This window comes from Scyliorhinus torazame, chromosome 5 (assembly GCF_047496885.1).
Source record: "Scyliorhinus torazame isolate Kashiwa2021f chromosome 5, sScyTor2.1, whole genome shotgun sequence".
Classification (NCBI taxonomy): Eukaryota; Metazoa; Chordata; class Chondrichthyes; order Carcharhiniformes; family Scyliorhinidae; genus Scyliorhinus; species Scyliorhinus torazame.
This window is the reverse complement of record NC_092711.1, coordinates 38454402-38470852: the sequence shown is the minus strand read 5'-3', so window position 1 is coordinate 38470852 and position 16451 is coordinate 38454402.

The window sequence follows — 16451 nt, the reverse complement described above, 5'->3', positions numbered from 1 at the left end:
TCCCTGGGTAGAATATCATTATATAAGTGGTCCCTGGGTCGTATATCATTATGTACAGTGATCGCTGGGTAGAATATCATTATATACAGTGGTCCCTGGGTAGTGTATCATTATATACAGTCGTCCCTGGGTAGCTTACCATTATTTACAGTGGTCCCTGTGCAGTATATCATTATTTACAGTGATCCCTGGGTAGAATATCATTATATACAGTGGTCCCTTGGTCGTGTATCATTATTTACACTGGTCTCTGGGTTGTGTATCTTATTTACAGTGTGCCCTGGGTAGTTTACCATTTCTTACAGTGATCCCTGGGTAGAATATCCTTATATACAGTGATCGCTGGGTAGTATATCATTATGTACAGTGGTCCCTGGGTAGTTTACCATAATTTACAGTGGTCTCTTCTGGGTAGTATATTATTAGATACAGTGGTCCCTGGGCAGTGTATCATTATTTACAGTGGTCTCTGGATAGTGTATCATTTTATAAGTGGTCCCTGGGTGAATTATCATTATATGCAGTGGTCCCTGGGTAGTGTATCATTATATACAGTGTTCCTTGGGTAGAATATCATTATTTACAGTGGTCCCTGGTTAGAATATCATTATATATTGTGGTCCCCGGTTACAATATCATAATTTACAGTGGTCCCTGGGAAGCATATCGTTATTTACTGAGGTCCCTGTGCAGTATATCATTATGAACAGTGGTCCCTGGGTAGAGTATCATAATTTACAGTGGTGCTTGGGTTGTATATCATTATTTACAGTGGTCTCTGAGCAGAATATAATTATTTACAGTAGACCCTTGGCAGTCTGTCATTACCTATAGTGGTCACTGGGGAGAATATCATTTATTTACAGTGGTCCCGGTTAGTGTATCATTATCTACCGTTGTCCCTGAGTAGAATATCATTATCTTCAGCGGTTCCTAGGTTGTATGCCATTATGTACAGAGGCCTTAGGTAGGTAGCATCATTTACAGTGGCCACTGGATAGTATTTCATTAGTTACAGTGGTCCCTGGGCAGTATATCATTATTTACAGTGGTCCCTGGATAGTGAACCATTATTTACAGTGACCACTGGGTAGATTTTTATCATTTGCAGTGGTCCTTTGTTGTATTGCATTTTTGACACGGGTCCCTGAGTAGTATCTCATTATTTACAGTGGTCCCTGGGAAGCATATCGTTATTTACTGTGGTCCCTGTGCAGTATATCATTATGCACAGCGGTCCCTGGGTCGAATAACATTATATACAGTGGTCCCTGGTTAGAATATCATTATTTACAGTGTTCCCTGGGTAGAATATCATTATTTACAGTGGTCCCTGGTTGGAATATCATTATTTACAGTGTTCCCTGGGTAGAATATCATTATTTACAGTGTTCCCTGGGTAGAATATCATTATTTACAGTGTTTCCTGGTTAGAATATCATTATTTACAGTGGTCCCTCGGTAGAATATCATTATTTACAGTGTTCCCTGGTTAGAATATCATTGTTTACAGTGTTCCCTGGGTAGAATATCATTATTTTCAGTGGTCCCTGGGTAGTGTATCATTATATACAGTGGTCCCTGGGTAGAATATCATGAGATACAGTGGTCCCTGGGTAGTATATCATTATGTACAGTGGTCCCTGGGTCGTTTCCCATTATTTACAGTGGTCCCTGGGTAGTATATCATTAGATACAGTTGTCCCTGGGTAGAATATCATTATATCAGTGGTCCCTGGGTCGTATATCATTATGTACAGTGATCGCTGGGTAGAATATCATTATATACAGTGGTCCCTGGGTAGTGTATCATTATATACAGTCGTCCCTGGGTAGCTTACCATTATTTACAGTGGTCCCTGTGCAGTATATCATTATTTACAGTGGTCCCTGGGTAGAATATCATTATATACAGTGGTCCCTTGGTCGTGTATCATTATTTACACTGGTCTCTGGGTTGTGTATCTTATTTACAGTGTGCCCTGGGTAGTTTACCATTTTTTACAGTGGTCTCTTCTGGGTAGTATATCATTAGATACAGTGGCCCCTGGGCAGTGTATCATTATTTACAGTGGTCTCTGGATAGTGTATCATTTTATAAGTGGTCCCTGGGTGAATTATCATTATATGCAGTGGTCCCTGGGTAGTGTATCATTATATACAGTGTTCCTTGGGTAGGATATCATTATTTACAGTGGTCCCTGGTTAGAATATCATTATTTATTGTGGTCCCTGGTTAGAATATCATAATTTACAGTGGTCCCTGGTAAGCATATCGTTAGTTACTGTGGTCCCTGTGCAGTATACCATTATGAACAGTGGTCCCAGGGTAGAATATCATTATTTACAGTGTTCCCTGGGTGTATATCATTATTTACAGTGGTCTCTGTGCAGAATATAATTATTTACAGTAGTCTCTGGGCAGTCTGTCATTACTTACAGTTGTCCCTGGTTAGAATATCATTATTTACAGTGTTCCCTGTGTAGAATATCATTATTTTCAGTGTTGCCTGGTTAGAATATCATTATTTACAGTGTTCCCTGGGTAGAATATCATTATTTACAGTGTTCCCTGGTTAGAATATCAATATTTACAGTGTTCCCTGAGTAGAATATCATTATTTACAGTGGTCCCTGGTTAGAATATCATTATTTGCAGTGGTCCCTGGGCAGTATATCATTATTTGCAGTGGTCTCTGGATAGTATATCATTATTTGCAGAGGTCCTTGGGTAGAATATCATTATTTACAGTGGTCCCTGGATAGTATATCATTATTTTCAGTGGTCCCTGGTTAGAATATCATTATTTACAGTGTCCCCTGGGTAGAATATCATTATATTCAGCGGTATCTGGGTGGTAAATCATTATTTACAGCGGTCCCTGCGTAGTATATCATTATTTATACCGGTCACTGTGTTGTGTACCATTATTTACTGTGGCCTTGGGTAGGTATCATAATTTACAGTGGACCCTGGGTAGAATAGCATTATTTACAGTGGTCCCTGTGAAGAAAACGATTATTTACAGTTGTCCCTGGGTAGAATATCAATATTTACAGTGGTCCCTTTGAAGAACATAATTGTTTACAGTGGTCGCTGAGTAGTATATCATTATTTACAGTGGTCCCTGAGAAGAATATGATTATTTACAGTGGGCCCTGGGTAATATATCATTATTTACAGTGGTGCCTGTGAAGAATATGATTATTTCCAATGGTCCGTGGGCGGTATCTCATTATTTACAGTGGTCCCTGTGAAGAATATCATTATTTACAGTGGTCCCTGTGAAGAATATGATTATTTTCAGTGGTCGCTGGGTAGGATGTAATTATTTGCAGTGGCCCCTGGGTAGTATATCGTAATTTACAGTGGTCCCTGGGTAGAATATCATTATTTACATTGGTCCCTGGGTAGTATATCATTATTTACAGTGGTCACAGGGTAGTATAGCATTTTTTACAGTGGTCCCTGCGTAGTATATCGTAATTTACAGTGGTCCCCGGAGAGTATGGCATTATTTACAGTGGTCCCTGGGTTGTATACCATTATTTACATTGCCCCCAGGTAGTGTTTCATTATTTACAGGGATCCCTCTGCAGTACATCATTATTTGCAATGGTCCCTGAGCAGTATATCATTATTTACAGTTGTCCTTGGGTAGGATATCATTATTTACAGTGTTCCCTGGATAGTATATCTTTATTTACTGTTGTTCCTGGGCAACGTATCATCATTTAAAGTGTTCCCTGGGTAGTATATTATTAATTACAGTGGTCCCAGTGTGGTATATCATTATTGACAGTGTTCACAGTGTGGTATATCATGATTTACAGTTGTCCCTGGACAGTATGTCCTCAATTATAGTGTGCCCTGTGTAATACATCTTTATTTACAGTGGCTCCTGGATAGTATTTCATTATTTACAGTGTCCCTGGGCAATATATCAGGATTCATAGTGGTCCCTAGGTAATATATCATTATTTACAGTGGTCCATGGTGCAGTATACCATTATTTGCAGTGGTCCCTGGTAAATATATAATTAATCACAGTCGTCCCGGGGTAGTTTTTAATTATTTACAGTTGTCCCTGGGCAGGATATAATTATTTACAGTATTCACTGGGTAGTATATCATTATGTACAGTGGTCCCTGGTTCGAATGTCATTATTTACAGTGGTCCCTGTGTGGAATATCATTATTTACAGTGGTCCCTGGGTATTATATTCTTATTTACAGTTGTCCCTGGTTTGTATATCATTATTTACAGTTGTCCCTTGGTTATATATAATTATTTGCGGTCTCTGGACGGTATATCATTATTTATAGTGGTCCCAGTGTGGCATATCATTGTTTGCAGTGGTCCCTGGGCAGCATATCATTTTTTTTCAGTTGTCGCAGAGTAGAATATCATTATTTACAATTGTGCGCTGAGTAGTATGTCATCATTTATAGTGGTCCCTGCATTGTATAGCATTATTTACAGTAGTCGCTGGGCAATGTATCAATATTCACAGTGGTCCCTGGGTAGGATATCATTATTTACAGTGGTCTCTGGGTAGTTTATCATTATTTACAGTGGTCAATGGATAGTATATAATTTTTTATAGTGGTCTGCGGGTTGAATATCATAATTTACGGTGGTTCCTGCGCAGAATAACATTATTTACAGGGGTCCCTGGGTAGTATATCCATATCTACAATGGTCCCCGTGTAGAATGTCATCATTTACAGTGGTGCCTGGGTAGAATATCTTTATTTTCAATGGTCCCTGAGCGGTATATCAGTATCTCCAATGTCCCTGGGTGTTATCTCATTATTTACTGTGGTCCCTGGGGAGAATATCACCATTTACAATGGTCTCTGGGTAGTGTATCATTATTTACAGTGGTCCCTGTGGAGTGAATCATTATATAAAGTGGACCCTGGGCAGTATATCATTATTTACAGTGGTCCCTGGGTAGAACATCATTACTTACAGTGGTCCCTGGGCAGTATGTCATTATTTACAGTGGTCCCTGTGTAGAATATCATTATATAAAGTGGACACTGGGCAGTATATCATTATTTACAGTGGTCCCTGGGTAGAATATCATTATTTACAGTGGCCCCCGGGGTCGTATATCATTATTTGCAGTGGTCCCTCTGTAGAACATCAATATTTACAGTGGTCCCTGGGTATTATATCATTATTTACACTGGTTCCTGTGTAGAATATCATTATTTACAGTGGTCCCCGGGTATTATATCATTATTTACAGTGGTCCCTGGGTAGTATATCATTATTTATAGTGGTCCTTGGGTAGATTATCATCATTTACAGTGGTCCCTGGGTAGTATATCATTATTTACAGTGGTCCTTGGGTAGAATATCATTATTTATAGTGGTCCCTGCGTATTATATCATTCTTTACAGTGGTCCCTTTGTAGAATATCATTCATTACAGTGGTCACTGGGTAGAATATCATTATGTACAGTGCTCCCTGGGTAGTATATCATTATTTACAGTGGTCCCTGGGCAGAATACCATTATTTATAGTGGTCCCTGCGTATAATATCATTCTTTACAGTGGTCCCATAGTAGAATATCATTATTTAAAGTGGTCCCTAGTGGTATATCATTATCTACAGTGGTCCCTGGGTAGAACAACTTTCTTTCTAGTGGTCCCTTGGTAGTATATCATTATTTACTGTTGTCCCTGGGCAGTATATCACTATTTACAGAGGTCCCTGGGTAGTATATCATTATTTACAGTGGTCCCTGGGTAGTATATCATTATTTACAGTGGTCCCTGGGTAGAATATCATTATTTACAGTGGTCTCTGTGTAGTATTTCATTATTTACGGTGGTCCCTGTGTAGAATATCATTACTTACTGTGGTCCCTGGGCAGTATATCATTATTGATTATGGTCCCTGGGTAGAGTATCATTATTTACAGTGGTCCCTGGGTAGTATATCATTATTTATAGTGGTCCTTGGGTAGATTATCATCATTTACAGTGGTCCCTGGGTAGTATATCATTATTTACAGTGGTCCCTGGGTAGTATATCATTATTTATAGTGGTCCTTGGGTAGATTATCATCATTTACAGTGGTCCCTGGGTAGTATATCATTATTTACAGTGTTCCTTGGGTAGAATATCATTATTTATATTGGTCCCTGCGTATTATATCATTCTTTACAGTGGTCCCTTTGTAGAATATCATTCATTACAGTGGTCACTGGGTAGAATATCATTATTTACAGTGCTCCCTGGGTAGTATATCATTATTTACAGTGGTCCCTGGGCAGAATACCATTATTTATAGTGGTCCCTGCGTATTATATCATTCTTTACAGTGGTCCCTTAGTAGAATATCATTATTTAAAGTGGTCCCTAGTGGTATATCATTATCTACAGTGGTCCCTGGGTAGAACAACTTTATTTCTAGTGGTCCCTTGGTAGTATATCATTATTTACTGTTGTCCCTGGGCAGTATATCATTATTTACAGTGGTCCCTGGGTAGTATATCATTATTGACATTGTTCCCTGGGTAGAATATCATTATTTACAGTGGTCTCTGTGTAGTATCTCATTATTTACGGTGGTCCCTGTGTAGAATATCATTACATACAGTGTTCCCTGGGCAGTATATCATTATTGATTATGGTCCCTGGGTAGAGTATCATTATTTACAGTGGTCCCTGGGTAGAATATCACTATTTATAGTGGTCCCTGCGGATTATATTATTCTTTACAGTGGTCCCTGGGTAGAATATAGTTATTTCAAGTGGTCCCTAGTAGTATATCGTTATCTACAGTGGTCCCCGAGTAGAACATCATTATTTCTAGTGGTCCCTTGGTAGTATATCATTATTTACTGTGGTCCCTGGGCAGTATATCATTATTTACACTGGTCCCTGGGTAGAATATTATCATTTACAGTGGTCCCTGGGTAGAATATCATTATTTACAGTGGTCCCTGGGTAGTATATCATTATTTACAGTGGTCCCTGGGTAGAATATCATTATTGACAGTGGTCCCAGGGTAATATATCACTATTTACATTGGTCCCTGGGTAGAATATCATTATTTACATTGGTCCCTGGGTAATGTCTCATTACATACTGTGGTCCCTGGGTAGTATCTCATTATTTACAGTGGACTCTGGATGGTGGATCTTTAATTACATTGGTCCGTCGGTAGTATATCTTTATTTACAGTGGTCCCTGGGTACTGTATCATTATTTACCGTGATCCCTGGGTAGTATATCATTATTTACCGTGATCCCTGCATTGTATCTCATTATTTACAGTGGACTCTGGATGGTGTATCTTTAATTACAGTGGTCCATCGGTAGTGCATCTTTATTTAGAGTTGTCACTGGATAGTATATCATTATTTACTGTGGTCCATGGGTAGAATATCATTATTTTCAGTGGTCCCTGTGCAGCATATCTTTATCTACCGCGATCCCATGGCAAAATATCATTATTTACAGTGGTCCCATGGTAAAATATCATTATTTACAGTGGTCCCTGGGTAGAATATCATTATTTACAGTGGTCCCTGGGTAGTGCAACTTTATCTACAGTGGTCTCTGGGTTGTATCTCATTACTTCCAGCGTTCCCTGGGTAGAATATCGTTATAAACAGTGGTTCCAGGGTGGCATCTTATTATTTACAATGGCCCCTGGGTAGTATAGCATTATTTACAGTGGTCCCTGGATAGTATATCATTATTTACAGTTGTCCCTGGGTAGAATATCATTTTCCACAGTGATCCCTGGGCAGTATATCGTTATTTACAGTGGTCTCAAGGTGGTATATCATGATTTACAGGGGTCTGGATTGTCTATCATTCTTTACAATGGACTCTGGATGGTGTATCTTTAACTACAGTGGTCCTTCGGTAATATATCTTTATATCATTCACCTGAGGAAGGAGCAGCGCTCCGAAAGCTAGTGACATCGAAACAAACCTGTTGGACTTTAACCTGGTGTTGTAAGACTTCGTACTATCTTTATTTAGAGTTGTCACTGGATAGTATAGCATTATTTACTGTTGTCCATGGGTAGAATATCATTATTTTCAGTGGTCCCTGTGCAGCATATCTTTATCTACCGCGATCCCATAGTAAAATATCATTATTTACAGTGGTCCCATGGTAAAATATCATTATTTTCAGTGGGCCCTGGGCAGTATATCATTATTTACAGTGGTCCCTGGGTAGAACATCAATATTTACAGTGGTCCCTGGGTAGTGTGACATTATCTACAGTGGTCCCTGGGTTGTATCTCATTACTTCCAGCGTTCCCTGGGTAGAATATCGTTATAAACAGTGGTTCCAGGGTGGCATATCATTTTTTACAATGGCCCCTGGGTAGTATAGCATTATTTACAGTGGTCCCTGGGTATTACATCATTATTTACAGTGGTCCCTGGATGGAATATCATTATTAACTGTGGTCCCTGGGTAGTATGTCATTATTTACTGTACGAAGTCTTACAACACCAGGTTAAAGTCCAACAGGTTTGTTTCGATGTCACTAGCTTTCGGAGCGCTGCTCCTTCCTCAGGTGAATGAAGGACCTCTTCATTCACCTGAGGAAGGAGCAGCGCTCCGAAAGCTAGTGACATCGAAACAAACCTGATGGACTTTAACCTGGTGTTGTAAGACTTCGTACTGTGCTCACCCCAGTCCAACGCCGGCATCTCCACATCATTATTTACTGTGGTGCCTGAGTAGAATATAATTAATTACAGTTTTCGCTGGGTCTTATATCATTATTTACAGTTGTCTCTGGGTTGTATATCCTAATCTTCAATGGTCCCTGGGTATTATATCATTATTTACAGTGGTCCCTGGGTAGAATATCATTATTTACAGTGTTCCCTTGGGAGTATATCATTATTTACAGTGGTCCCTGGGTAGAATATCATTATTTACAGTGGTCACTGGGTAGAATATCATTATTTACAGTGGTGCCAGGGTATTATATCATTCGTTGCAGTGGTCCCTGGGTAGAATATTATTATTTACAGTGGTCCCTTGGTATTATATCATTATTTACAGTGGTCCCTGGATGGAATATTATTATTTACTGTGGTCCCTGGGTAGTATGTCATTATTTACAGTGGTGCCTGAGTGGAATATGATTAATTACAGTGGTCGCTGGGTCTTATATCATTATTTACAGTTGTCTCTGGGTTGTATATCCTTATCTTCAATGGTCCCTGGGTATTATATCATTATTTACAGTGGTCCCTGGGTAGAATATCATTATTTACAGTGTTCTCTGGGGAGTATATCATTATTTTCAGTGGTCCCTGGGTAGAATATCATTATTTACAGTGTTCATTGGGGAGTATATCATTATTTACAGTAGTCCCTGGGTAGAATATCATTATTGTCAGTGGTCCCTCGGTATTATATCATTATTTACGGTGGTCTCTGTGTAGAATATCATTATTTACAGTGGGCTCTGGGTAGTACATCATTACTTACAGTGGTTCCTGGATAGTATATCTGTATCTACAATGGTCCCTGGGTAACATATCATTATTTACCGTGATCCCTGGTAGTACCTCTTTATTTGCAGAGGACTCTGAATGGTCTATCTTTAATTACATTGGTCCGTCGGTAGTATATCTTTATTTACAGTGGTCCCTGGGTAGAATATCATTATTTACAGTGTTCCCTTGGGAGTATATCATTATTTACAGTGGTCCCTGGGTAGAATATCATTATTTACAGTGGTCACTGGGTAGAATATCATTATTTACAGTGGTGCCAGGGTATTATATCATTCGTTGCAGTGGTCCCTGGGTAGAATATTATTATTTACAGTGGTCCCTTGGTATTATATCATTATTTACAGTGGTCCCTGGATGGAATATTATTATTTACTGTGGCCCCTGGGTAGTATGTCATTATTTACAGTGGTGCCTGAGTAGAATATGATTAATTACAGTGGTCGCTGGGTCTTATATCATTATTTACAGTTGTCTCTGGGTTGTATATCCTTATCTTCAATGGTCCCTGGGTATTATATCATTATTTACAGTGGTCCCTGGGTAGAATATCATTATTTACAGTGTTCTCTGGGGAGTATATCATTATTTTCAGTGGTCCCTGGGTAGAATATCATTATTTACAGTGTTCATTGGGGAGTATATCATTATTTACAGTAGTCCCTGGGTAGAATATCATTATTGTCAGTGGTCCCTCGGTATTATATCATTATTTACGGTGGTCTCTGTGTAGAATATCATTATTTACAGTGGGCTCTGGGTAGTACATCATTACTTACAGTGGTTCCTGGATAGTATATCTGTATCTACAATGGTCCCTGGGTAACATATCATTATTTACCGTGATCCCTGGTAGTACCTCTTTATTTGCAGAGGACTCTGAATGGTCTATCTTTAATTACATTGGTCCGTCGGTAGTATATCTTTATTTACAGTGGTCCCTGGGTAGAATATCATTATTTACAGTGGTCCCTGGGCAGTATATCATTATTTACAGTGGTCCCTGTGTAGAATATCACGAAATACAGTGGTCTCTGAGCAGTGTATCATTATTTACAGTGGTCCCTGGATATTATATCATTATTTACAGTGGTCCCTGGGTAGTATATCATTATTTACAGTGGTCCCTAGGGAGAATATAATTATTTAATGTTGTCTCTGGGTAGGATATCCGTATCTTCAATGGTCCCTGTGTATTATCTCATTATTTACTGTGGTCGCTGGGTCGAATACCGTTATTTACAGTGATCCCTGGGAAGTATATCATTATTTACAGTGGTCCCTGGGTAGTATATCATTATTTACAGTGGTCCTTGGGCAACCACAGCCCGGTCCTCCGCCACACAGCCCTTCCCACGGCACCCACAGCCCTCCCCCACCCAGCCCTGCCCACGGCACCCACAGCCCTCCCCCACCCAGCCCTTCCCACGGCACCCACAGCCCTCCCCCACCCAGCCCTTCCCACGGCACCCACAGCCCTCCGCCACCCAGCCCTTCCCACGGCACCCACAGCCCGGCCCTCCGCCACCCAGCCCTGCCCACGGCACCCACAGCCCGGCCCTCCCCCACCCAGCCCTGCCCACGGCACCCACAGCCCTCCGCCACGCAGCCCTTCCCACGGCACCCACAGCCCGGCCCTCCGCCACCCAGACCTTCCCACGGCACCCACAGCCCTCCCCCACCCAGCCCTTCCCACGGCACCCACAGCCCTCCCACACCCAGACCTTCCCACGGCACCCACAGCCCTCCGCCACCCAGCCCTTCCCACGGCACCCACAGCCCGGCCCTCCGCCACCCAGCCCTGCCCACGGCACCCACAGCCCGGCCCTCCCCCACCCAGCCCTGCCCACGGCACCCACAGCCCTCCGCCACGCAGCCCTTCCCACGGCACCCACAGCCCGGCCCTCCGCCACCCAGCCCTGCCCACGGCACCCACAGCCCTCCGCCACCCAGCCCTGCCCACGGCACCCACAGCCCGGCCCTCCGCCACCCAGACCTTCCCACGGCACCCACAGCCCTCCCCCACCCAGCCCTTCCCACGGCACCCACAGCCCTCCCCCACCCAGACCTTCCCACGGCACCCACAGCCCTCCGCCACCCAGCCCTTCCCACGGCACCCACAGCCCTCCGCTCCGCCAGCCACCCGAATGGAGATTGGCGGAGGTGCGGATTCCTGAGCAGCGCCTCCCTTACGACAGCCGCCACTCCTGACGGGGGAGAGCTGCGGCGCCTGGAGACCGTGTTCCAGACTTTGAGGAGGTCCTGGTACAAGACGGGCAGCGCCAACAGAGAGTTCCGAAGACCCTGCTGGTCCACAGACAGGAGCTGCACGTCGTAGTTCAGGCCGAGCCCCTGGGGGAGAAATCCGTCGCCAGGGCCCCACCGTGGAGGAGGCTCAGCGTCCAGGTAACGCTGCAGAGTCTGAGGGTGGAAAGTGGCAGTCTGGGTGCGGAGGCACACCAGCGCCTGACCGCCCTCCGCCATCGGGAGACTCCAGACCTCCGCAGCGACCCCGTGCAGTCGATTGTCCCAGAGGAACCGAAGCCGGGCTCTCTGGATGGTGGGACAAAGCCAGGGGGAGGAGTCAGTGACCAGCCGGGACCACAGCATGGAGGCGATCAGCTGGTTTATGACGAGAACTCGGCCCCTGTGGGACAGCACTCGGAGCCGTCCTGTCCAGCGTCCCAGGCCAGCGGTGACCTTGGTCTCCAGCTACTGCCCGTTCGCCGGCCATTCTCACTCTGCCGGGCAAAGATGGACTCATAGGTCGAGGCTGTTGGTCCGACTCCAGCTGAAGGGCCCGAGCTCCTCCGGGAGAGGGGTCCACCTGCCACGGACCGACCAGGAGTCCTGAACATTTGGCCCAGTTGATCCGTGCGGAGGACGCGGCGGAGGAGACAGCTTGGCTCTCTCGCATCCTCCGGGGGTCCCCGGGGTCAGTGACCATGAGGAACACGGCATCAGCGTCCGCCGAGAGGACCACCCCCCCGTCCGGCTCGCGTAGAACCAGCCCCGTGAACCCCCTCCGCAGGGGGCACAGGAAAGGCTCCACGCTGAGTGAATAATGTTGGCCGGACAGGGGGCAGCCCTGACGCACTCCTCTCCCAAAGCGAAGGGGCGCCGTCAGGGACCCGTTAACCTTAATCAGACTCTCCGAGGCGGCGGACAGTAACCGGATCCGGGGGACAAAATACCACCCGAACCCGAAAGCTCGCAGAGTCCCGAGCAAATCCCCGGATCCCACCCTGTCGAACGCCTTCTCCTGGTCAAGAGACAGGAAGGTGCTCGACATACCAGTCCTCTGGGTAAAGTGAATAATGTCCCGGGCCAGGTGGATATTGTCATAGATTGTGCGGTCCGGGACTGTGTAGGACTGGTCAGGGTGGATCATGTGGTCCAGCTCGGGGCCAAGGCGTAAACACAGCACCTTGGCAAAGATTTTATAGTCCGTGCTGAGGAGGGAGACTGGTCGCCAGTTCTTAAGTCGGCGGAGATCCCCCTTCTTGGGCAGCAGGGCAATGACGGCCCTGTGCCACGAAAGGGGCATCTCCCCGGTCGCGGTACATTCCCCCAGGACCCCCGCATAGTCACTCCCCAGGACTTCCCAGCACGCCCTGAAGAACTCCACGGTCAGCCCGTCCAGCCCTGGGGATTTGCCCCGTGAGAGGCTGTCCAGGGCGCCGGTCAGCTCTTGGAGGTTGATGGCATTATCGAGCTTCCCGGAGCCCTCCGGGCCCACCTGCGGCAGGTCCTCCCACAGAACTCTGCAAGCGTCCTCGCTGGACGGCCCCGGAGAGAAGAGGTCGGAGTAAAAATCCCTGATCAGGGTCCTGACCCCCTCCGGGTCCGAGACGAGGGAACGGTCGTCGGCCAGCAGCGTAGAAACCTGCCGACGGGCCCCGCGTCCTCTTTCCAGCGAGTACAAGAAGCGGGAGCCGTGGTCCATGTCCGTTAGGCGACGGATCCGCGACCTCACGTACGCACCGCGGCACCCGGCCAGTTGGAGGTCCCGCAGTGCGCCCCTCTTCTCCCTGTACACCAGCCCCAGGGACGGGCCTCATCGGGCTGAGCGAGACATGACTCCAGATCGAGGAGTTCCTCAGCCAATTTGGCGTACGTGGAGGGGTGGGAGGACAGGAGGCTGGGCCTGCAGCCCTGGATGGTCCCAGCCCCACCTGAGGCAGAGGGGTGGGAGGACAGGAGGCTGGGCCTGCAGCCCTGGATGGTCCCACTCCCACCTCAGGCAGAGGGGTGGGAGGACAGGAGGCCGGGCCTGCAGCCCCAGGCGGTCCCACTCCCACCTCAGACAGAGGGGTGGGAGGACAGGAGGCCGGGCCTGCAGCCCCAGGCGGTCCCACTCCCACCTCAGGCAGAGGGGTGGGAGGACAGGAGGCCGGGCCTGCAGCCCCAGGCGGTCCCACTCCCACCTCAGGCAGAGGGGTGGGAGGACAGGAGGCTGGGCCTGCAGCCTGGATGGTCCCAGTCCCACATCAGGCAGAGGGGTGGGAGGACAGGAGGACGGGCCTGCAGCCCTCGATGCTCCCACTCCCACCTCAGGCAGAGGGGTGATCAAACCGTGATCTTTATCAATGATGAGAAGGCGGAGACAGTGGAAGTTTAAACTGGACAGATATTTCACAGCTGGATTCACACAATACAGACAGCAATGTATCGTAGATTGTGGAAGTGCCACAAATGTTTTCAAATGCAGGACGTGGGGTCCCTCAATGTTTCAATCTTGCTGAGAGACTGTCAGCCCACAGGGACAACATTTCTGTTTAATAGGACTGATGGACAAGTTAAAATAGTTCCGTTTCAAAGTTTAAAATAAGCAGTCATTTTTCTGTGCAGCTTTCGGAATCTGTCAGTGGAATTTACTTCACACAGGCAAGTTTAACAAGTGTATGGGGAACTGATTAGAAGTTTTGATGGAGATATTCCTGCATTATGGAAATGTGTGAGATCTATTTAGGGTTGGGAAATGGATTGAGGATCAAAGGAAGCAGTTGTTTTTTAACTACATTAGACTGAGAGCCTTGAAGATTCACAACTTCCATGTGCTGTGAGAAAGGATTGATTAACCAAGGCCTATTATTCAAATACTTCAGACAAGTGAATAAGCTACAGGAACATTGAATACACAGACAGAGACAAGCAGACATCTGTAATCGGAGCTTAAACTTCACGTTTGAATGTGAAGGGCTGAAATAAACAAGAGTCCACCCTGGGATTCGGTGCAATTTAAGTTCTGCTTTTCCAAAAAATAAAAATAACTATCTGCAATGAAAAATGCCTTGGACAGGACAGAGGGATTTTGACTCTGTATTTAACCCCAGACAGTATTTGTGTTGTGAGTGTTTGATGGGCAGTGTAGATGAAGCTTTACTCTGAAACACTGGAATTCAGTCTCAGGGCTGATTTAATCAAAATGCTTCAGAATAATAATTGATATTGTACATCTCGTGTGTGTCTCAGTGACAGCTCTGAAACATGTACAGCACAATCTCATCCTGTTTCTGTGTCTCTCTCTCTCTCTCGCTGAAATTAGTTGGTCCATTTCCTAAATTACCACCTTTCAAAAGGGCTCCATTGCCTGTGGAGCAGTTTGTGATACCCAAAGGTTATGAAAAGTGCTTCAGAATTATCTGTCCCCAAGCTGCTGCGAGGATGTTCAGAGTCAGTGTGTGACTTGGGTCACACACAGGCCAGATACACCTCTCCAAGTTAAAGGTGGAGAATGGATCTCGCTCCATTTGAAAGATGTATTGACCCAGTCTGTCTGAGTTTGAGTATCTGTGTTTCTGTACACGTGTGTGTGTGTTGGGGGGGGGGGGGGGGTTATGTGTGGCATTCTTTACGCGGCACTGGAAGTTACACGGTAGCACAGTGGTTAGCACTGCGGCCTCACAGCTCCAGAGCCCGAGATTCGAATCCCGGCTTGGGTCGCAGTCTGTGCGGAGTCTGCACGTTCTCCCCTTGTCCGCGTGGGTTTCTCCCGGGTGCTCCGGTTTCCCCCTGACGTCCCGAAGGACGTGCTGTTTGGTGAATTGGACATTATGTATTCACCCTCAGTGTACCCGACCAGGCGCCAGAGTTTGGAGACTAGGGACTTTTCTCAGTAACTTCATTGCAGTGTGTGACTGTGTGTCTGTGTGTGTGTGTGTGTCTGTGTGTGTGTGTGTGTGCGCGCCTGTGTGTGTGTGTGCTTGTGTGTGTGTATGCCTGTGTGTGTGTGTGTCTGTGTGTGTGTGTGTGTGTGCGCCTGTGTGTTTGTGTGCCTGTGTGTGTGTATGCCTGTGTGTGTGTGTGTGTGTGTGTCTGTGTGTGTCTGTGTGTGTGTGTGTGTGCGTGTGTGCGTGTGTGTGTGTGTGCCTGTGTGTGTGTGTGTGTGTGTGTCTGTGTGTCTCAGTTTGACTTTGTTTAGTACTGATTGAAGATAATGAGATAGAAAGTTTGATAGAAAGTTTGGCAGCATTGTAGGTGTAAACAATAATGACAGAGACAGTGTGAACCCTGAAGAGAGCGCCATACCTAGGCCCACTCCCCTACCCCGTCGCTGTCACCCCAGCTAACCTGAACATCTTTAGATACTGTGGGCAATTTGGATTGATCACCGCCAACCCACCTAACCTGCACGTCTTTGGGCGGTGGGAGGAAACCGGAGCACCCGGAGGAAACCCACGCAGACACGGGGAGGACGTCCAGACTCCGCACAGACAGTGACCTAAGCCGGGAATCGAACCTGGGGCCCTGTAGCTGTGAGGCAGCAGTGCTAACCACTGTTCAATCCCGGCTCTGGGTCACTGTCCGTGTGGAGTTTGCACATTCTCCCCGTGTTCGCCTGGGTTTCACCCCCACAACCCAAAGATGTGCAGGGCAGCTGGATGGGCCGCACTAAGTTGCCCCTGAATTGGAAAAACTGAACAGG